Here is a 21,419-nt window from a genome sequence, read left to right as displayed (position 1 = left end):
AATGAACAGAACGCTGATAGCTAGGTGTTTTCAAGCTGTCGCAATCTAGGCGTTTATCCAACGAAACCATTCACTGCCCATGATTCGGCAACTAGCTGTTCCCAACGGCGCATTGCTCACAACGCCCCGAAGACACAGGCTGTCCTTTTTGTACGTATCAGATCTAGTGAAGACCCCCGAGTCCTAGGAGACCTGGAATGCTTCCCACAGCTGAATAAGTCCACATGGTTTCTGCTGCATAACAACCTGTGACATGATACAAGAGGAATGTCAGCTTGAGGTTAATGGTCAAATGGGATCGCCAATTCACTGACGATGACTGAAGGTTGAGCACCTACAAAAGAATGGCAACCTCCAAGTTTCCTTCGTAGAAACTCACTTGTCATCACAAAGCCATTTGTGCTATGAAGAGAACATGTGCAATTACAGTGTTTCTCAGGGAGAATTGAGCCGGCAACTCTCTAAATCCCAATGAGGAAAATATAGTTTCGCTTCAAGCCTTATTTTCAAAAGGGCCTGCAGAGCATTGACCCTGTGGTTTCTTTCTCTGTTTTGAACCTCCAAGGTGCTTTAGAAGGGAGATACTTGAGTTGTCTCAACTTGCAACAATCTAGACGTTTAACCAAAAAAGCCCTTCACTGCCCTAACTCGGCATCTAGCTGTTCCCAACGCTGCATTGCTCACAAAGGCCCAAACACACAGGCCATCCTTCTTGTACGTGTCTCATCCTAGTGCAGACCCGCCAGTCCTAAGAGATCTGGAATGCTTCCAAGAGTTCAAGAACCACACTGAATAACGCTACATGGATTCTGCTGTATGCCAATCTGTGGGAGGATACAAGAGGAACGTTAGCTTGAGGCTAGAGCTCAAACGGGTTCGCCAATTCACTGATGATTACCGAAGGATGATCATCTGCCAAGGAAGAGCAACCTCCAAGCCTCTTTCCTAGAAACTCACTTGTCATCACAAAGGCAGTGGTGCTCTGAAGGGAACATGTGTAAGTACAGTGTTTCTCAGGTAGAACTGGGCCCAAAGCTCTCTAAACCCCAATGAGGAAAATAAAGTTTCCCTTCAAGCCTTACCTTATTTTCAAAAGGGTCCGCAGAGCCTTGACCCTCCTATTTCTTTCCTTCTTTTGTACCACAAGGGTGCTTTAGAAGGGCTATACTTCAGTTGTTTCAACTTGCCACAGTCTAGAGGTTTAACGAAAGAAGCCCTTCACTGCCCATGACTCGTCATCTAGCTGTTCCCAAAGCTACATTTCTCACAATGGCCCAAACACACAGGCCGTCATTCTCGTACGTTTCTCATCCTAGTGAATACCCGCCAGTACTAAGAGACCTGCAATCCTTCCTAGAGCTCAAGAACCACACTGAATAAGATTCTGCTGCATGCCAATCTGTGTCATGATACAAGAGGAACGTTAGCTGTGGTTAGTGTTCAATGGGGTCGCCAATTCAGTAAAGATTACTAAAGGATGAGCACCTACCAAAGAATGGCAACCTCCAAATTTCTTTCTTAGAAATTCTCTTGTCATCAAAAAGGGAATTGTGCCATGAAGGGACCATGTGCAACTAGATTGTTTCTCACTGAGGATTGATCCCGCAACTCTCTAAATCCCAATGAGGAAAATAAAGTTTCCCTTCAAGCCTTATATTCAAAAGCGCCCACAGAGCATTGACCCTGCTGTTTCTTTCTCTATTTTGTACTTCCAAGGTGCTTTAGAAGGGAGATACTTGAGTTGTTTCAGCTTACTACGTTCTAGAGTGTAAGAAAGAAGCCCTGCACCTCCCAGGACTCGGCATCTTCCTGTTCCCAACGCTGCACTGCTCACAACACCCCAAAGACACAGGCCACCCGTCTGGTACATTTCTCATCCTAGTGCAGACCTGCCAGGACTAAGAGAGCTGGAATGCTTCCCAGAGCTCAGGAACCAACCTGGATGAGGCTACATGTATTCTGCTGCATGCCAACCTGTTGCATGATAGCAGAGGAACGTTAGCTTGAGGCTAGTGGTCAAACGGGTTCGCCAATTCACTGAAGATTACCGAAGGATGAGCACCTACCAAGGAATGGTAACCTCCAAGTTTCTTTCCTAGAAACTCACTTGTCATCACAAAGGCAATTGTGCTATGAATGGAACATGTGCAACTACAGTGTTTCTCAGGGAGAATTGAGCACGCAACTCTCTAAATCCCAATGAGGAAAATAAAGTTTCCCTTCAAGCCTTATTTTCAAAAGGGCCCAATGAGCATTGACCCTGCTGTTTCTTTCTCTATTTTGTACCTCCAAGGTGCTTTAGAAGGGAGACACTTGACTTGTTTCAACTGGCCACAGTCTACAGGTTTAACCAAAGAAGCCCTGCACTGCCCATGACTCGGCATCTAGCTGTTCCCAACGCTGCATTGCTCACAAAGGCCCAAACACACAGGCCGTCCTTCTTGTACGTTTCTCTTCCTGGTGCAGACCCGCTAGTACTGAGAGATCTGGAATCCTTCCTAGAGCTCAAGAACCACACTGAATAAGGCTACATGGATTCTGCTGCATGCCAACCTGTGGCATGATACAAGAGGCACGGTAGCTTGAAGCTAGTGGTCAAAAGGGTTCTCCAATTCACTGTAGATTACCGAAGGATGAGCACCTACCAAGGAATGGCAACCTCCAAGTTTCTTTCTTGGAAAATCACTTGTCCTCACATAGACCATCGTGCAATGAAGAGAAGATGGGCAACAACAGTGTTTACCAGGTAACGCTGAGGCCGCAACTCTCCGCTAGGCAATGAGGAAAATAAACTTTCCCAGGAAGCCTCAGTATGCATGGGGAAGAAGCAGAATATTCCCCTGGCGATTCTGACTCTCTTATTGCACATCGAGTGGACACAATGGACCTTGACATTGGTAACCATTGCCATGCTGGGAGTCGTGATTGTGGTGTAAGGATATCAAGCTGATGGCTTAGTGGGGCCTAGGTGGCAATGTTTCTCTGGAATACCACTGAGTTAAGGGAAACCCTGTAAATTTTGAAGCTGGACGTGAAGTGTAGTTGCTGATTGAGGTGGACAGACTGCACGCATTAGTTCCCAGAAGCAATGGTAGGCTAATTGTGCTTTTCAGTGCAGCTCAGGTTTCCTCAAGAATGCAGACACGCTTCGCATGAAGGAAGGCATGGAACGTTGATAACGGTGTTGCTTTCAAGCTATCGCAATCTGGGTGTGTAACCAACGAAGCCCTTCACTGCCCATCACTTGGCATCTAGTTCTTCCCAACGGTAGACTGCTCACAACTGCCCAAAGACACAGGCAGTCCTTTTAGTACGTTTCAAAACCTAGTGCAGACCCGCGAGCCAAAAGAGACCGGATATGCTTCCTAGAGTTCAAGAACCACAGGCACTGAGGTTGCAGGGAATCTGTTGAATGCCTCCCTCTGTCATGAGAAAAGCTGAACGTTAACTTGAGGCTAGATGTCCCATGTGGTTGGCCCATTCCCTGAATATTCCCGAGGGATGAGCCACTACCAAGGAATGGCAACCTCCAAGTTTCTTTCCTAGAAACTCTCGTCATCACAATGGCAAATGTGCTATGAAGGGAAGATGTGCAAGTACACTGTTTCTCAGGGAGAATTGAGCCTGCAACTGTCTAAATCCCAAGGAGGGAAATAAGGTGTCCCTTCATGCCTTATGTTCCACAGGGACCACCGAGCATTGACCTGCTCTTTCTTTCTCTATTTTGTACCTCCATGGTGCGTTAGAAGGGAGACACTTGAGTTGTTTCAACCTACCACATTCTAGAGGTTTAACAAAAGAAGCCTTTCACTGCCCTTTTTTGGCATATAGTTGTCCCCAACTGAACGTTGCTCACAAGTCCCAGAAGAGACTGGCAGTCCCTCGTGTACATCTTGGATCCTAGTGCACACCCGCGTGTCCTAAGACACCAAAAATGCTTCCTAGAGTAAAAGCACTGCTTTGACAAAAGCTGCATTGAACCTGCTGCCTGCCTACCATTGTGACGAGAAAAGGAGGACGTTAGCTTGAGGCCAGTCGTCCCATGCGCTCGGCATATTCACTAACAATTGCTGAGTGAGGAGCACCTAGCAGGAATTGAAAGGCAACGTTTGTTTCATGGAAAATCACTTCTCCTGAAAAGGCAATTCTGCAATGAAGAGAAGATGGGCAACTACACTGTTTATCAGGTAACACTGAGGCCGCAAGTGTCGACATTCCAATGTGGAAAATCAACTTCCCATCAAGCCTCAATCTCCAAGGGGAGGGCACAGCATCTTATGCTGCCGTTTCTGAGTGCCTATTGGACATTCAGGTGACCAAGTAGACCTTTTAGTGAGTAAACTTTGCGATACAGGGAGTGGTGAGTGTGCTGAAAGGATTAGAGAGTCATAGGTTAGTGAGGATTGGGTGTAAAATGTATCTCCGGAACACCTAGCTTTCAAGGGAAAACCTGTAATTTTTCAGGCTGCACTTAAAGTCCACTGGCTTGCCTGGGGTAGATTCCATCACGTGTGGGTTCCCAGAAAAAAAGGATAGGATTATTATATTTTTCGTGTGCTCAGGGATAGGCAGAAATCCAGACACGTTTGACACGAAGGAATGAACAGAACGCTGATAGCTAGGTGTTTTCAAGCTGTCGCAATCTAGGCGTTTATCCAACGAAACCATTCACTGCCCATGATTCGGCAACTAGCTGTTCCCAACGGCGCATTGCTCACAACGCCCCGAAGACACAGGCTGTCCTTTTTGTACGTATCAGATCTAGTGAAGACCCCCGAGTCCTAGGAGACCTGGAATGCTTCCCACAGCTGAATAAGTCCACATGGTTTCTGCTGCATAACAACCTGTGACATGATACAAGAGGAATGTCAGCTTGAGGTTAATGGTCAAATGGGATCGCCAATTCACTGACGATGACTGAAGGTTGAGCACCTACAAAAGAATGGCAACCTCCAAGTTTCCTTCGTAGAAACTCACTTGTCATCACAAAGCCATTTGTGCTATGAAGAGAACATGTGCAATTACAGTGTTTCTCAGGGAGAATTGAGCCGGCAACTCTCTAAATCCCAATGAGGAAAATATAGTTTCGCTTCAAGCCTTATTTTCAAAAGGGCCTGCAGAGCATTGACCCTGTGGTTTCTTTCTCTGTTTTGAACCTCCAAGGTGCTTTAGAAGGGAGATACTTGAGTTGTCTCAACTTGCAACAATCTAGACGTTTAACCAAAAAAGCCCTTCACTGCCCTAACTCGGCATCTAGCTGTTCCCAACGCTGCATTGCTCACAAAGGCCCAAACACACAGGCCATCCTTCTTGTACGTGTCTCATCCTAGTGCAGACCCGCCAGTCCTAAGAGATCTGGAATGCTTCCAAGAGTTCAAGAACCACACTGAATAACGCTACATGGATTCTGCTGTATGCCAATCTGTGGGAGGATACAAGAGGAACGTTAGCTTGAGGCTAGAGCTCAAACGGGTTCGCCAATTCACTGATGATTACCGAAGGATGATCATCTGCCAAGGAAGAGCAACCTCCAAGCCTCTTTCCTAGAAACTCACTTGTCATCACAAAGGCAGTGGTGCTCTGAAGGGAACATGTGTAAGTACAGTGTTTCTCAGGTAGAATTGGGCCCAAAGCTCTCTAAACCCCAATGAGGAAAATAAAGTTTCCCTTCAAGCCTTACCTTATTTTCAAAAGGGTCCGCAGAGCCTTGACCCTCCTATTTCTTTCCTTCTTTTGTATCACAAGGGTGCTTTAGAAGGGCTATACTTCAGTTGTTTCAACTTGCCACAGTCTAGAGGTTTAACGAAAGAAGCCCTTCACTGCCCATGACTCGTCATCTAGCTGTTCCCAACGCTACATTGCTCACAATGGCCCAAACACACAGGCCGTCATTCTCATACGTTTCTCATCCTAGTGAATACCCGCCAGTACTAAGAGACCTGCAATCCTTCCTAGAGCTCAAGAACCACACTGAATAAGATTCTGCTGCATGCCAATCTGTGTCATGATACAAGAGGAACGTTAGCTGTGGTTAGTGTTCAATGGGGTCGCCAATTCAGTAAAGATTACTAAAGGATGAGCACCTACCAAAGAATGGCAACCTCCAAATTTCTTTCTTAGAAATTCTCTTGTCATCAAAAAGGGAATTGTGCCATGAAGGGACCATGTGCAACTAGATTGTTTCTCACTGAGGATTGATCCCGCAACTCTCTAAATCCCAATGAGGAAAATAAAGTTTCCCTTCAAGCCTTATATTCAAAAGCGCCCACAGAGCATTGACCCTGCTGTTTCTTTCTCTATTTTGTACTTCCAAGGTGCTTTAGAAGGGAGATACTTGAGTTGTTTCAGCTTACTACGTTCTAGAGTGTAAGAAAGAAGCCCTGCACCTCCCAGGACTCGGCATCTTCCTGTTCCCAACGCTGCACTGCTCACAACACCCCAAAGACACAGGCCACCCGTCTGGTACATTTCTCATCCTAGTGCAGACCTGCCAGGACTAAGAGAGCTGGAATGCTTCCCAGAGCTCAGGAACCAACCTGGATGAGGCTACATGTATTCTGCTGCATGCCAACCTGTTGCATGATAGCAGAGGAACGTTAGCTTGAGGCTAGTGGTCAAACGGGTTCGCCAATTCACTGAAGATTACCGAAGGATGAGCACCTACCAAGGAATGGTAACCTCCAAGTTTCTTTCCTAGAAACTCACTTGTCATCACAAAGGCAATTGTGCTATGAATGGAACATGTGCAACTACAGTGTTTCTCAGGGAGAATTGAGCACGCAACTCTCTAAATCCCAATGAGGAAAATAAAGTTTCCCTTCAAGCCTTATTTTCAAAAGGGCCCAATGAGCATTGACCCTGCTGTTTCTTTCTCTATTTTGTACCTCCAAGGTGCTTTAGAAGGGAGACACTTGACTTGTTTCAACTGGCCACAGTCTACAGGTTTAACCAAAGAAGCCCTGCACTGCCCATGACTCGGCATCTAGCTGTTCCCAACGCTGCATTGCTCACAAAGGCCCAAACACACAGGCCGTCCTTCTTGTACGTTTCTCTTCCTGGTGCAGACCCGCTAGTACTGAGAGATCTGGAATCCTTCCTAGAGCTCAAGAACCACACTGAATAAGGCTACATGGATTCTGCTGCATGCCAACCTGTGGCATGATACAAGAGGCACGGTAGCTTGAAGCTAGTGGTCAAAAGGGTTCTCCAATTCACTGTAGATTACCGAAGGATGAGCACCTACCAAGGAATGGCAACCTCCAAGTTTCTTTCTTGGAAAATCACTTGTCCTCACATAGACCATCGTGCAATGAAGAGAAGATGGGCAACAACAGTGTTTACCAGGTAACGCTGAGGCCGCAACTCTCCGCTAGGCAATGAGGAAAATAAACTTTCCCAGGAAGCCTCAGTATGCATGGGGAAGAAGCAGAATATTCCCCTGGCGATTCTGACTCTCTTATTGCACATCGAGTGGACACAATGGACCTTGACATTGGTAACCATTGCCATGCTGGGAGTCGTGATTGTGGTGTAAGGATATCAAGCTGATGGCTTAGTGGGGCCTAGGTGGCAATGTTTCTCTGGAATACCACTGAGTTAAGGGAAACCCTGTAAATTTTGAAGCTGGACGTGAAGTGTAGTTGCTGATTGAGGTGGACAGACTGCACGCATTAGTTCCCAGAAGCAATGGTAGGCTAATTGTGCTTTTCAGTGCAGCTCAGGTTTCCTCAAGAATGCAGACACGCTTCGCATGAAGGAAGGCACGGAACGTTGATAACGGTGTTGCTTTCAAGCTATCGCAATCTGGGTGTGTAACCAACGAAGCCCTTCACTGCCCATCACTTGGCATCTAGTTCTTCCCAACGGTAGACTGCTCACAACTGCCCAAAGACACAGGCAGTCCTTTTAGTACGTTTCAAAACCTAGTGCAGACCCGCGAGCCAAAAGAGACCGGATATGCTTCCTAGAGTTCAAGAACCACAGGCACTGAGGTTGCAGGGAATCTGTTGAATGCCTCCCTCTGTCATGAGAAAAGCTGAACGTTAACTTGAGGCTAGATGTCCCATGTGGTTGGCCCATTCCCTGAATATTCCCGAGGGATGAGCCACTACCAAGGAATGGCAACCTCCAAGTTTCTTTCCTAGAAACTCTCGTCATCACAATGGCAAATGTGCTATGAAGGGAAGATGTGCAAGTACACTGTTTCTCAGGGAGAATTGAGCCTGCAACTGTCTAAATCCCAAGGAGGGAAATAAGGTGTCCCTTCATGCCTTATGTTCCACAGGGACCACCGAGCATTGACCTGCTCTTTCTTTCTCTATTTTGTACCTCCATGGTGCGTTAGAAGGGAGACACTTGAGTTGTTTCAACCTACCACATTCTAGAGGTTTAACAAAAGAAGCCTTTCACTGCCCTTTTTTGGCATATAGTTGTCCCCAACTGAACGTTGCTCACAAGTCCCAGAAGAGACTGGCAGTCCCTCGTGTACATCTTGGATCCTAGTGCACACCCGCGTGTCCTAAGACACCAAAAATGCTTCCTAGAGTAAAAGCACTGCTTTGACAAAAGCTGCATTGAACCTGCTGCCTGCCTACCATTGTGACGAGAAAAGGAGGACGTTAGCTTGAGGCCAGTCGTCCCATGCGCTCGGCATATTCACTAACAATTGCTGAGTGAGGAGCACCTAGCAGGAATTGAAAGGCAACGTTTGTTTCATGGAAAATCACTTCTCCTGAAAAGGCAATTCTGCAATGAAGAGAAGATGGGCAACTACACTGTTTATCAGGTAACACTGAGGCCGCAAGTGTCGACATTCCAATGTGGAAAATCAACTTCCCATCAAGCCTCAATCTCCAAGGGGAGGGCACAGCATCTTATGCTGCCGTTTCTGAGTGCCTATTGGACATTCAGGTGACCAAGTAGACCTTTTAGTGAGTAAACTTTGCGATACAGGGAGTGGTGAGTGTGCTGAAAGGATTAGAGAGTCATAGGTTAGTGAGGATTGGGTGTAAAATGTATCTCCGGAACACCTAGCTTTCAAGGGAAAACCTGTAATTTTTCAGGCTGCACTTAAAGTCCACTGGCTTGCCTGGGGTAGATTCCATCACGTGTGGGTTCCCAGAAAAAAAGGATAGGATTATTATATTTTTCGTGTGCTCAGGGATAGGCAGAAATCCAGACACGTTTGACACGAAGGAATGAACAGAACGCTGATAGCTAGGTGTTTTCAAGCTGTCGCAATCTAGGCGTTTATCCAACGAAACCATTCACTGCCCATGATTCGGCAACTAGCTGTTCCCAACGGCGCATTGCTCACAACGCCCCGAAGACACAGGCTGTCCTTTTTGTACGTATCAGATCTAGTGAAGACCCCCGAGTCCTAGGAGACCTGGAATGCTTCCCACAGCTGAATAAGTCCACATGGTTTCTGCTGCATAACAACCTGTGACATGATACAAGAGGAATGTCAGCTTGAGGTTAATGGTCAAATGGGATCGCCAATTCACTGACGATGACTGAAGGTTGAGCACCTACAAAAGAATGGCAACCTCCAAGTTTCCTTCGTAGAAACTCACTTGTCATCACAAAGCCATTTGTGCTATGAAGAGAACATGTGCAATTACAGTGTTTCTCAGGGAGAATTGAGCCGGCAACTCTCTAAATCCCAATGAGGAAAATATAGTTTCGCTTCAAGCCTTATTTTCAAAAGGGCCTGCAGAGCATTGACCCTGTGGTTTCTTTCTCTGTTTTGAACCTCCAAGGTGCTTTAGAAGGGAGATACTTGAGTTGTCTCAACTTGCAACAATCTAGACGTTTAACCAAAAAAGCCCTTCACTGCCCTAACTCGGCATCTAGCTGTTCCCAACGCTGCATCGCTCACAAAGGCCCAAACACACAGGCCATCCTTCTTGTACGTGTCTCATCCTAGTGCAGACCCGCCAGTCCTAAGAGATCTGGAATGCTTCCAAGAGTTCAAGAACCACACTGAATAACGCTACATGGATTCTGCTGTATGCCAATCTGTGGGAGGATACAAGAGGAACGTTAGCTTGAGGCTAGAGCTCAAACGGGTTCGCCAATTCACTGATGATTACCGAAGGATGATCATCTGCCAAGGAAGAGCAACCTCCAAGCCTCTTTCCTAGAAACTCACTTGTCATCACAAAGGCAGTGGTGCTCTGAAGGGAACATGTGTAAGTACAGTGTTTCTCAGGTAGAATTGGGCCCAAAGCTCTCTAAACCCCAATGAGGAAAATAAAGTTTCCCTTCAAGCCTTACCTTATTTTCAAAAGGGTCCGCAGAGCCTTGACCCTCCTATTTCTTTCCTTCTTTTGTACCACAAGGGTGCTTTAGAAGGGCTATACTTCAGTTGTTTCAACTTGCCACAGTCTAGAGGTTTAACGAAAGAAGCCCTTCACTGCCCATGACTCGTCATCTAGCTGTTCCCAACGCTACATTGCTCACAATGGCCCAAACACACAGGCCGTCATTCTCGTACGTTTCTCATCCTAGTGAATACCCGCCAGTACTAAGAGACCTGCAATCCTTCCTAGAGCTCAAGAACCACACTGAATAAGATTCTGCTGCATGCCAATCTGTGTCATGATACAAGAGGAACGTTAGCTGTGGTTAGTGTTCAATGGGGTCGCCAATTCAGTAAAGATTACTAAAGGATGAGCACCTACCAAAGAATGGCAACCTCCAAATTTCTTTCTTAGAAATTCTCTTGTCATCAAAAAGGGAATTGTGCCATGAAGGGACCATGTGCAACTAGATTGTTTCTCACTGAGGATTGATCCCGCAACTCTCTAAATCCCAATGAGGAAAATAAAGTTTCCCTTCAAGCCTTATATTCAAAAGCGCCCACAGAGCATTGACCCTGCTGTTTCTTTCTCTATTTTGTACTTCCAAGGTGCTTTAGAAGGGAGATACTTGAGTTGTTTCAGCTTACTACGTTCTAGAGTGTAAGAAAGAAGCCCTGCACCTCCCAGGACTCGGCATCTTCCTGTTCCCAACGCTGCACTGCTCACAACACCCCAAAGACACAGGCCACCCGTCTGGTACATTTCTCATCCTAGTGCAGACCTGCCAGGACTAAGAGAGCTGGAATGCTTCCCAGAGCTCAGGAACCAACCTGGATGAGGCTACATGTATTCTGCTGCATGCCAACCTGTTGCATGATAGCAGAGGAACGTTAGCTTGAGGCTAGTGGTCAAACGGGTTCGCCAATTCACTGAAGATTACCGAAGGATGAGCACCTACCAAGGAATGGTAACCTCCAAGTTTCTTTCCTAGAAACTCACTTGTCATCACAAAGGCAATTGTGCTATGAATGGAACATGTGCAACTACAGTGTTTCTCAGGGAGAATTGAGCACGCAACTCTCTAAATCCCAATGAGGAAAATAAAGTTTCCCTTCAAGCCTTATTTTCAAAAGGGCCCAATGAGCATTGACCCTGCTGTTTCTTTCTCTATTTTGTACCTCCAAGGTGCTTTAGAAGGGAGACACTTGACTTGTTTCAACTGGCCACAGTCTACAGGTTTAACCAAAGAAGCCCTGCACTGCCCATGACTCGGCATCTAGCTGTTCCCAACGCTGCATTGCTCACAAAGGCCCAAACACACAGGCCGTCCTTCTTGTACGTTTCTCTTCCTGGTGCAGACCCGCTAGTACTGAGAGATCTGGAATCCTTCCTAGAGCTCAAGAACCACACTGAATAAGGCTACATGGATTCTGCTGCATGCCAACCTGTGGCATGATACAAGAGGCACGGTAGCTGGAAGCTAGTGGTCAAAAGGGTTCTCCAATTCACTGTAGATTACCGAAGGATGAGCACCTACCAAGGAATGGCAACCTCCAAGTTTCTTTCTTGGAAAATCACTTGTCCTCACATAGACCATCGTGCAATGAAGAGAAGATGGGCAACAACAGTGTTTACCAGGTAACGCTGAGGCCGCAACTCTCCGCTAGGCAATGAGGAAAATAAACTTTCCCAGGAAGCCTCAGTATGCATGGGGAAGAAGCAGAATATTCCCCTGGCGATTCTGACTCTCTTATTGCACATCCAGTGGACACAATGGACCTTGACATTGGTAACCATTGCCATGCTGGGAGTCGTGATTGTGGTGTAAGGATATCAAGCTGATGGCTTAGTGGGGCCTAGGTGGCAATGTTTCTCTGGAATACCACTGAGTTAAGGGAAACCCTGTAAATTTTGAAGCTGGACGTGAAGTGTAGTTGCTGATTGAGGTGGACAGACTGCACGCATTAGTTCCCAGAAGCAATGGTAGGCTAATTGTGCTTTTCAGTGCAGCTCAGGTTTCCTCAAGAATGCAGACACGCTTCGCATGAAGGAAGGCACGGAACGTTGATAACGGTGTTGCTTTCAAGCTATCGCAATCTGGGTGTGTAACCAACGAAGCCCTTCACTGCCCATCACTTGGCATCTAGTTCTTCCCAACGGTAGACTGCTCACAACTGCCCAAAGACACAGGCAGTCCTTTTAGTACGTTTCAAAACCTAGTGCAGACCCGCGAGCCAAAAGAGACCGGATATGCTTCCTAGAGTTCAAGAACCACAGGCACTGAGGTTGCAGGGAATCTGTTGAATGCCTCCCTCTGTCATGAGAAAAGCTGAACGTTAACTTGAGGCTAGATGTCCCATGTGGTTGGCCCATTCCCTGAATATTCCCGAGGGATGAGCCACTACCAAGGAATGGCAACCTCCAAGTTTCTTTCCTAGAAACTCTCGTCATCACAATGGCAAATGTGCTATGAAGGGAAGATGTGCAAGTACACTGTTTCTCAGGGAGAATTGAGCCTGCAACTGTCTAAATCCCAAGGAGGGAAATAAGGTGTCCCTTCATGCCTTATGTTCCACAGGGACCACCGAGCATTGACCTGCTCTTTCTTTCTCTATTTTGTACCTCCATGGTGCGTTAGAAGGGAGACACTTGAGTTGTTTCAACCTACCACCTTCTAGAGGTTTAACAAAAGAAGCCTTTCACTGCCCTTTTTTGGCATATAGTTGTCCCCAACTGAACGTTGCTCACAAGTCCCAGAAGAGACTGGCAGTCCCTCGTGTACATCTTGGATCCTAGTGCACACCCGCGTGTCCTAAGACACCAAAAATGCTTCCTAGAGTAAAAGCACTGCTTTGACAAAAGCTGCATTGAACCTGCTGCCTGCCTACCATTGTGACGAGAAAAGGAGGACGTTAGCTTGAGGCCAGTCGTCCCATGCGCTCGGCATATTCACTAACAATTGCTGAGTGAGGAGCACCTAGCAGGAATTGAAAGGCAACGTTTGTTTCATGGAAAATCACTTCTCCTGAAAAGGCAATTCTGCAATGAAGAGAAGATGGGCAACTACACTGTTTATCAGGTAACACTGAGGCCGCAAGTGTCGACATTCCAATGTGGAAAATCAACTTCCCATCAAGCCTCAATCTCCAAGGGGAGGGCACAGCATCTTATGCTGCCGTTTCTGAGTGCCTATTGGACATTCAGGTGACCAAGTAGACCTTTTAGTGAGTAAACTTTGCGATACAGGGAGTGGTGAGTGTGCTGAAAGGATTAGAGAGTCATAGGTTAGTGAGGATTGGGTGTAAAATGTATCTCCGGAACACCTAGCTTTCAAGGGAAAACCTGTAATTTTTCAGGCTGCACTTAAAGTCCACTGGCTTGCCTGGGGTAGATTCCATCACGTGTGGGTTCCCAGAAAAAAAGGATAGGATTATTATATTTTTCGTGTGCTCAGGGATAGGCAGAAAACCAGACACGTTTGACACGAAGGAATGAACAGAACGCTGGTAGCTAGGTGTTTTCAAGCTGTCGCAATCTAGGCGTTTATCCAACGAAACCATTCACTGCCCATGATTCGGCAACTAGCTGTTCCCAACGGCGCATTGCTCACAACGCCCCGAAGACACAGGCTGTCCTTTTTGTACGTATCAGATCTAGTGAAGACCCCCGAGTCCTAGGAGACCTGGAATGCTTCCCACAGCTGAATAAGTCCACATGGTTTCTGCTGCATAACAACCTGTGACATGATACAAGAGGAATGTCAGCTTGAGGTTAATGGTCAAATGGGATCGCCAATTCACTGACGATGACTGAAGGTTGAGCACCTACAAAAGAATGGCAACCTCCAAGTTTCCTTCGTAGAAACTCACTTGTCATCACAAAGCCATTTGTGCTATGAAGAGAACATGTGCAATTACAGTGTTTCTCAGGGAGAATTGAGCCGGCAACTCTCTAAATCCCAATGAGGAAAATATAGTTTCGCTTCAAGCCTTATTTTCAAAAGGGCCTGCAGAGCATTGACCCTGTGGTTTCTTTCTCTGTTTTGAACCTCCAAGGTGCTTTAGAAGGGAGATACTTGAGTTGTCTCAACTTGCAACAATCTAGACGTTTAACCAAAAAAGCCCTTCACTGCCCTAACTCGGCATCTAGCTGTTCCCAACGCTGCATTGCTCACAAAGGCCCAAACACACAGGCCATCCTTCTTGTACGTGTCTCATCCTAGTGCAGACCCGCCAGTCCTAAGAGATCTGGAATGCTTCCAAGAGTTCAAGAACCACACTGAATAACGCTACATGGATTCTGCTGTATGCCAATCTGTGGGAGGATACAAGAGGAACGTTAGCTTGAGGCTAGAGCTCAAACGGGTTCGCCAATTCACTGATGATTACCGAAGGATGATCATCTGCCAAGGAAGAGCAACCTCCAAGCCTCTTTCCTAGAAACTCACTTGTCATCACAAAGGCAGTGGTGCTCTGAAGGGAACATGTGTAAGTACAGTGTTTCTCAGGTAGAACTGGGCCCAAAGCTCTCTAAACCCCAATGAGGAAAATAAAGTTTCCCTTCAAGCCTTACCTTATTTTCAAAAGGGTCCGCAGAGCCTTGACCCTCCTATTTCTTTCCTTCTTTTGTACCACAAGGGTGCTTTAGAAGGGCTATACTTCAGTTGTTTCAACTTGCCACAGTCTAGAGGTTTAACGAAAGAAGCCCTTCACTGCCCATGACTCGTCATCTAGCTGTTCCCAAAGCTACATTTCTCACAATGGCCCAAACACACAGGCCGTCATTCTCGTACGTTTCTCATCCTAGTGAATACCCGCCAGTACTAAGAGACCTGCAATCCTTCCTAGAGCTCAAGAACCACACTGAATAAGATTCTGCTGCATGCCAATCTGTGTCATGATACAAGAGGAACGTTAGCTGTGGTTAGTGTTCAATGGGGTCGCCAATTCAGTAAAGATTACTAAAGGATGAGCACCTACCAAAGAATGGCAACCTCCAAATTTCTTTCTTAGAAATTCTCTTGTCATCAAAAAGGGAATTGTGCCATGAAGGGACCATGTGCAACTAGATTGTTTCTCACTGAGGATTGATCCCGCAACTCTCTAAATCCCAATGAGGAAAATAAAGTTTCCCTTCAAGCCTTATATTCAAAAGCGCCCACAGAGCATTGACCCTGCTGTTTCTTTCTCTATTTTGTACTTCCAAGGTGCTTTAGAAGGGAGATACTTGAGTTGTTTCAGCTTACTACGTTCTAGAGTGTAAGAAAGAAGCCCTGCACCTCCCAGGACTCGGCATCTTCCTGTTCCCAACGCTGCACTGCTCACAACACCCCAAAGACACAGGCCACCCGTCTGGTACATTTCTCATCCTAGTGCAGACCTGCCAGGACTAAGAGAGCTGGAATGCTTCCCAGAGCTCAGGAACCAACCTGGATGAGGCTACATGTATTCTGCTGCATGCCAACCTGTTGCATGATAGCAGAGGAACGTTAGCTTGAGGCTAGTGGTCAAACGGGTTCGCCAATTCACTGAAGATTACCGAAGGATGAGCACCTACCAAGGAATGGTAACCTCCAAGTTTCTTTCCTAGAAACTCACTTGTCATCACAAAGGCAATTGTGCTATGAATGGAACATGTGCAACTACAGTGTTTCTCAGGGAGAATTGAGCACGCAACTCTCTAAATCCCAATGAGGAAAATAAAGTTTCCCTTCAAGCCTTATTTTCAAAAGGGCCCAATGAGCATTGACCCTGCTGTTTCTTTCTCTATTTTGTACCTCCAAGGTGCTTTAGAAGGGAGACACTTGACTTGTTTCAACTGGCCACAGTCTACAGGTTTAACCAAAGAAGCCCTGCACTGCCCATGACTCGGCATCTAGCTGTTCCCAACGCTGCATTGCTCACAAAGGCCCAAACACACAGGCCGTCCTTCTTGTACGTTTCTCTTCCTGGTGCAGACCCGCTAGTACTGAGAGATCTGGAATCCTTCCTAGAGCTCAAGAACCACACTGAATAAGGCTACATGGATTCTGCTGCATGCCAACCTGTGGCATGATACAAGAGGCACGGTAGCTTGAAGCTAGTGGTCAAAAGGGTTCTCCAATTCACTGTAGATTACCGAAGGATGAGCACCTACCAAGGAATGGCAACCTCCAAGTTTCTTTCTTGGAAAATCACTTGTCCTCACATAGACCATCGTGCAATGAAGAGAAGATGGGCAACAACAGTGTTTACCAGGTAACGCTGAGGCCGCAACTCTCCGCTAGGCAATGAGGAAAATAAACTTTCCCAGGAAGCCTCAGTATGCATGGGGAAGAAGCAGAATATTCCCCTGGCGATTCTGACTCTCTTATTGCACATCCAGTGGACACAATGGACCTTGACATTGGTAACCATTGCCATGCTGGGAGTCGTGATTGTGGTGTAAGGATATCAAGCTGATGGCTTAGTGGGGCCTAGGTGGCAATGTTTCTCTGGAATACCACTGAGTTAAGGGAAACCCTGTAAATTTTGAAGCTGGACGTGAAGTGTAGTTGCTGATTGAGGTGGACAGACTGCACGCATTAGTTCCCAGAAGCAATGGTAGGCTAATTGTGCTTTTCAGTGCAGCTCAGGTTTCCTCAAGAATGCAGACACGCTTCGCATGAAGGAAGGCATGGAACGTTGATAACGGTGTTGCTTTCAAGCTATCGCAATCTGGGTGTGTAACCAACGAAGCCCTTCACTGCCCATCACTTGGCATCTAGTTCTTCCCAACGGTAGACTGCTCACAACTGCCCAAAGACACAGGCAGTCCTTTTAGTACGTTTCAAAACCTAGTGCAGACCCGCGAGCCAAAAGAGACCGGATATGCTTCCTAGAGTTCAAGAACCACAGGCACTGAGGTTGCAGGGAATCTGTTGAATGCCTCCCTCTGTCATGAGAAAAGCTGAACGTTAACTTGAGGCTAGATGTCCCATGTGGTTGGCCCATTCCCTGAATATTCCCGAGGGATGAGCCACTACCAAGGAATGGCAACCTCCAAGTTTCTTTCCTAGAAACTCTCGTCATCACAATGGCAAATGTGCTATGAAGGGAAGATGTGCAAGTACACTGTTTCTCAGGGAGAATTGAGCCTGCAACTGTCTAAATCCCAAGGAGGGAAATAAGGTGTCCCTTCATGCCTTATGTTCCACAGGGACCACCGAGCATTGACCTGCTCTTTCTTTCTCTATTTTGTACCTCCATGGTGCGTTAGAAGGGAGACACTTGAGTTGTTTCAACCTACCACATTCTAGAGGTTTAACAAAAGAAGCCTTTCACTGCCCTTTTTTGGCATATAGTTGTCCCCAACTGAACGTTGCTCACAAGTCCCAGAAGAGACTGGCAGTCCCTCGTGTACATCTTGGATCCTAGTGCACACCCGCGTGTCCTAAGACACCAAAAATGCTTCCTAGAGTAAAAGCACTGCTTTGACAAAAGCTGCATTGAACCTGCTGCCTGCCTACCATTGTGACGAGAAAAGGAGGACGTTAGCTTGAGGCCAGTCGTCCCATGCGCTCGGCATATTCACTAACAATTGCTGAGTGAGGAGCACCTAGCAGGAATTGAAAGGCAACGTTTGTTTCATGGAAAATCACTTCTCCTGAAAAGGCAATTCTGCAATGAAGAGAAGATGGGCAACTACACTGTTTATCAGGTAACACTGAGGCCGCAAGTGTCGACATTCCAATGTGGAAAATCAACTTCCCATCAAGCCTCAATCTCCAAGGGGAGGGCACAGCATCTTATGCTGCCGTTTCTGAGTGCCTATTGGACATTCAGGTGACCAAGTAGACCTTTTAGTGAGTAAACTTTGCGATACAGGGAGTGGTGAGTGTGCTGAAAGGATTAGAGAGTCATAGGTTAGTGAGGATTGGGTGTAAAATGTATCTCCGGAACACCTAGCTTTCAAGGGAAAACCTGTAATTTTTCAGGCTGCACTTAAAGTCCACTGGCTTGCCTGGGGTAGATTCCATCACGTGTGGGTTCCCAGAAAAAAAGGATAGGATTATTATATTTTTCGTGTGCTCAGGGATAGGCAGAAATCCAGACACGTTTGACACGAAGGAATGAACAGAACGCTGATAGCTAGGTGTTTTCAAGCTGTCGCAATCTAGGCGTTTATCCAACGAAACCATTCACTGCCCATGATTCGGCAACTAGCTGTTCCCAACGGCGCATTGCTCACAACGCCCCGAAGACACAGGCTGTCCTTTTTGTACGTATCAGATCTAGTGAAGACCCCCGAGTCCTAGGAGACCTGGAATGCTTCCCACAGCTGAATAAGTCCACATGGTTTCTGCTGCATAACAACCTGTGACATGATACAAGAGGAATGTCAGCTTGAGGTTAATGGTCAAATGGGATCGCCAATTCACTGACGATGACTGAAGGTTGAGCACCTACAAAAGAATGGCAACCTCCAAGTTTCCTTCGTAGAAACTCACTTGTCATCACAAAGCCATTTGTGCTATGAAGAGAACATGTGCAATTACAGTGTTTCTCAGGGAGAATTGAGCCGGCAACTCTCTAAATCCCAATGAGGAAAATATAGTTTCGCTTCAAGCCTTATTTTCAAAAGGGCCTGCAGAGCATTGACCCTGTGGTTTCTTTCTCTGTTTTGAACCTCCAAGGTGCTTTAGAAGGGAGATACTTGAGTTGTCTCAACTTGCAACAATCTAGACGTTTAACCAAAAAAGCCCTTCACTGCCCTAACTCGGCATCTAGCTGTTCCCAACGCTGCATTGCTCACAAAGGCCCAAACACACAGGCCATCCTTCTTGTACGTGTCTCATCCTAGTGCAGACCCGCCAGTCCTAAGAGATCTGGAATGCTTCCAAGAGTTCAAGAACCACACTGAATAACGCTACATGGATTCTGCTGTATGCCAATCTGTGGGAGGATACAAGAGGAACGTTAGCTTGAGGCTAGAGCTCAAACGGGTTCGCCAATTCACTGATGATTACCGAAGGATGATCATCTGCCAAGGAAGAGCAACCTCCAAGCCTCTTTCCTAGAAACTCACTTGTCATCACAAAGGCAGTGGTGCTCTGAAGGGAACATGTGTAAGTACAGTGTTTCTCAGGTAGAATTGGGCCCAAAGCTCTCTAAACCCCAATGAGGAAAATAAAGTTTCCCTTCAAGCCTTACCTTATTTTCAAAAGGGTCCGCAGAGCCTTGACCCTCCTATTTCTTTCCTTCTTTTGTACCACAAGGGTGCTTTAGAAGGGCTATACTTCAGTTGTTTCAACTTGCCACAGTCTAGAGGTTTAACGAAAGAAGCCCTTCACTGCCCATGACTCGTCATCTAGCTGTTCCCAACGCTACATTGCTCACAATGGCCCAAACACACAGGCCGTCATTCTCGTACGTTTCTCATCCTAGTGAATACCCGCCAGTACTAAGAGACCTGCAATCCTTCCTAGAGCTCAAGAACCACACTGAATAAGATTCTGCTGCATGCCAATCTGTGTCATGATACAAGAGGAACGTTAGCTGTGGTTAGTGTTCAATGGGGTCGCCAATTCAGTAAAGATTACTAAAGGATGAGCACCTACCAAAGAATGGCAACCTCCAAATTTCTTTCTTAGAAATTCTCTTGTCATCAAAAAGGGAATTGTGCCATGAAGGGACCATGTGCAACTAGATTGTTTCTCAGTGAGAATTGATCCCGCAACTCTCTAAATCCCAATGAGGAAAATAAAGTTTCCCTTCAAGCCTTATATTCAAAAGCGCCCACAGAGCATTGACCCTGCTGTTTCTTTCTCTATTTTGTACTTCCAAGGTGCTTTAGAAGGGAGATACTTGAGTTGTTTCAGCTTACTACGTTCTAGAGTGTAAGAAAGAAGCCCTGCACCTCCCAGGACTCGGCATCTTCCTGTTCCCAACGCTGCACTGCTCACAACACCCCAAAGACACAGGCCACCCGTCTGGTACATTTCTCATCCTAGTGCAGACCTGCCAGGACTAAGAGAGCTGGAATGCTTCCCAGAGCTCAGGAACCAACCTGGATGAGGCTACATGTATTCTGCTGCATGCCAACCTGTTGCATGATAGCAGAGGAACGTTAGCTTGAGGCTAGTGGTCAAACGGGTTCGCCAATTCACTGAAGATTACCGAAGGATGAGCACCTACCAAGGAATGGTAACCTCCAAGTTTCTTTCCTAGAAACTCACTTGTCATCACAAAGGCAATTGTGCTATGAATGGAACATGTGCAACTACAGTGTTTCTCAGGGAGAATTGAGCACGCAACTCTCTAAATCCCAATGAGGAAAATAAAGTTTCCCTTCAAGCCTTATTTTCAAAAGGGCCCAATGAGCATTGACCCTGCTGTTTCTTTCTCTATTTTGTACCTCCAAGGTGCTTTAGAAGGGAGACACTTGACTTGTTTCAACTGGCCACAGTCTACAGGTTTAACCAAAGAAGCCCTGCACTGCCCATGACTCGGCATCTAGCTGTTCCCAACGCTGCATTGCTCACAAAGGCCCAAACACACAGGCCGTCCTTCTTGTACGTTTCTCTTCCTGGTGCAGACCCGCTAGTACTGAGAGATCTGGAATCCTTCCTAGAGCTCAAGAACCACACTGAATAAGGCTACATGGATTCTGCTGCATGCCAACCTGTGGCATGATACAAGAGGCACGGTAGCTTGAAGCTAGTGGTCAAAAGGGTTCTCCAATTCACTGTAGATTACCGAAGGATGAGCACCTACCAAGGAATGGCAACCTCCAAGTTTCTTTCTTGGAAAATCACTTGTCCTCACATAGACCATCGTGCAATGAAGAGAAGATGGGCAACAACAGTGTTTACCAGGTAACGCTGAGGCCGCAACTCTCCGCTAGGCAATGAGGAAAATAAACTTTCCCAGGAAGCCTCAGTATGCATGGGGAAGAAGCAGAATATTCCCCTGGCGATTCTGACTCTCTTATTGCACATCGAGTGGACACAATGGACCTTGACATTGGTAACCATTGCCATGCTGGGAGTCGTGATTGTGGTGTAAGGATATCAAGCTGATGGCTTAGTGGGGCCTAGGTGGCAATGTTTCTCTGGAATACCACTGAGTTAAGGGAAACCCTGTAAATTTTGAAGCT

The sequence above is a fragment of the Eschrichtius robustus genome, chromosome 12 (assembly GCF_028021215.1).
Source record: "Eschrichtius robustus isolate mEscRob2 chromosome 12, mEscRob2.pri, whole genome shotgun sequence".
NCBI classification, from domain to species: Eukaryota; Metazoa; Chordata; class Mammalia; order Artiodactyla; family Eschrichtiidae; genus Eschrichtius; species Eschrichtius robustus.
The sequence above is the reverse complement of the archived record's forward strand: the minus strand, read 5'-3'. Positions refer to the sequence as shown.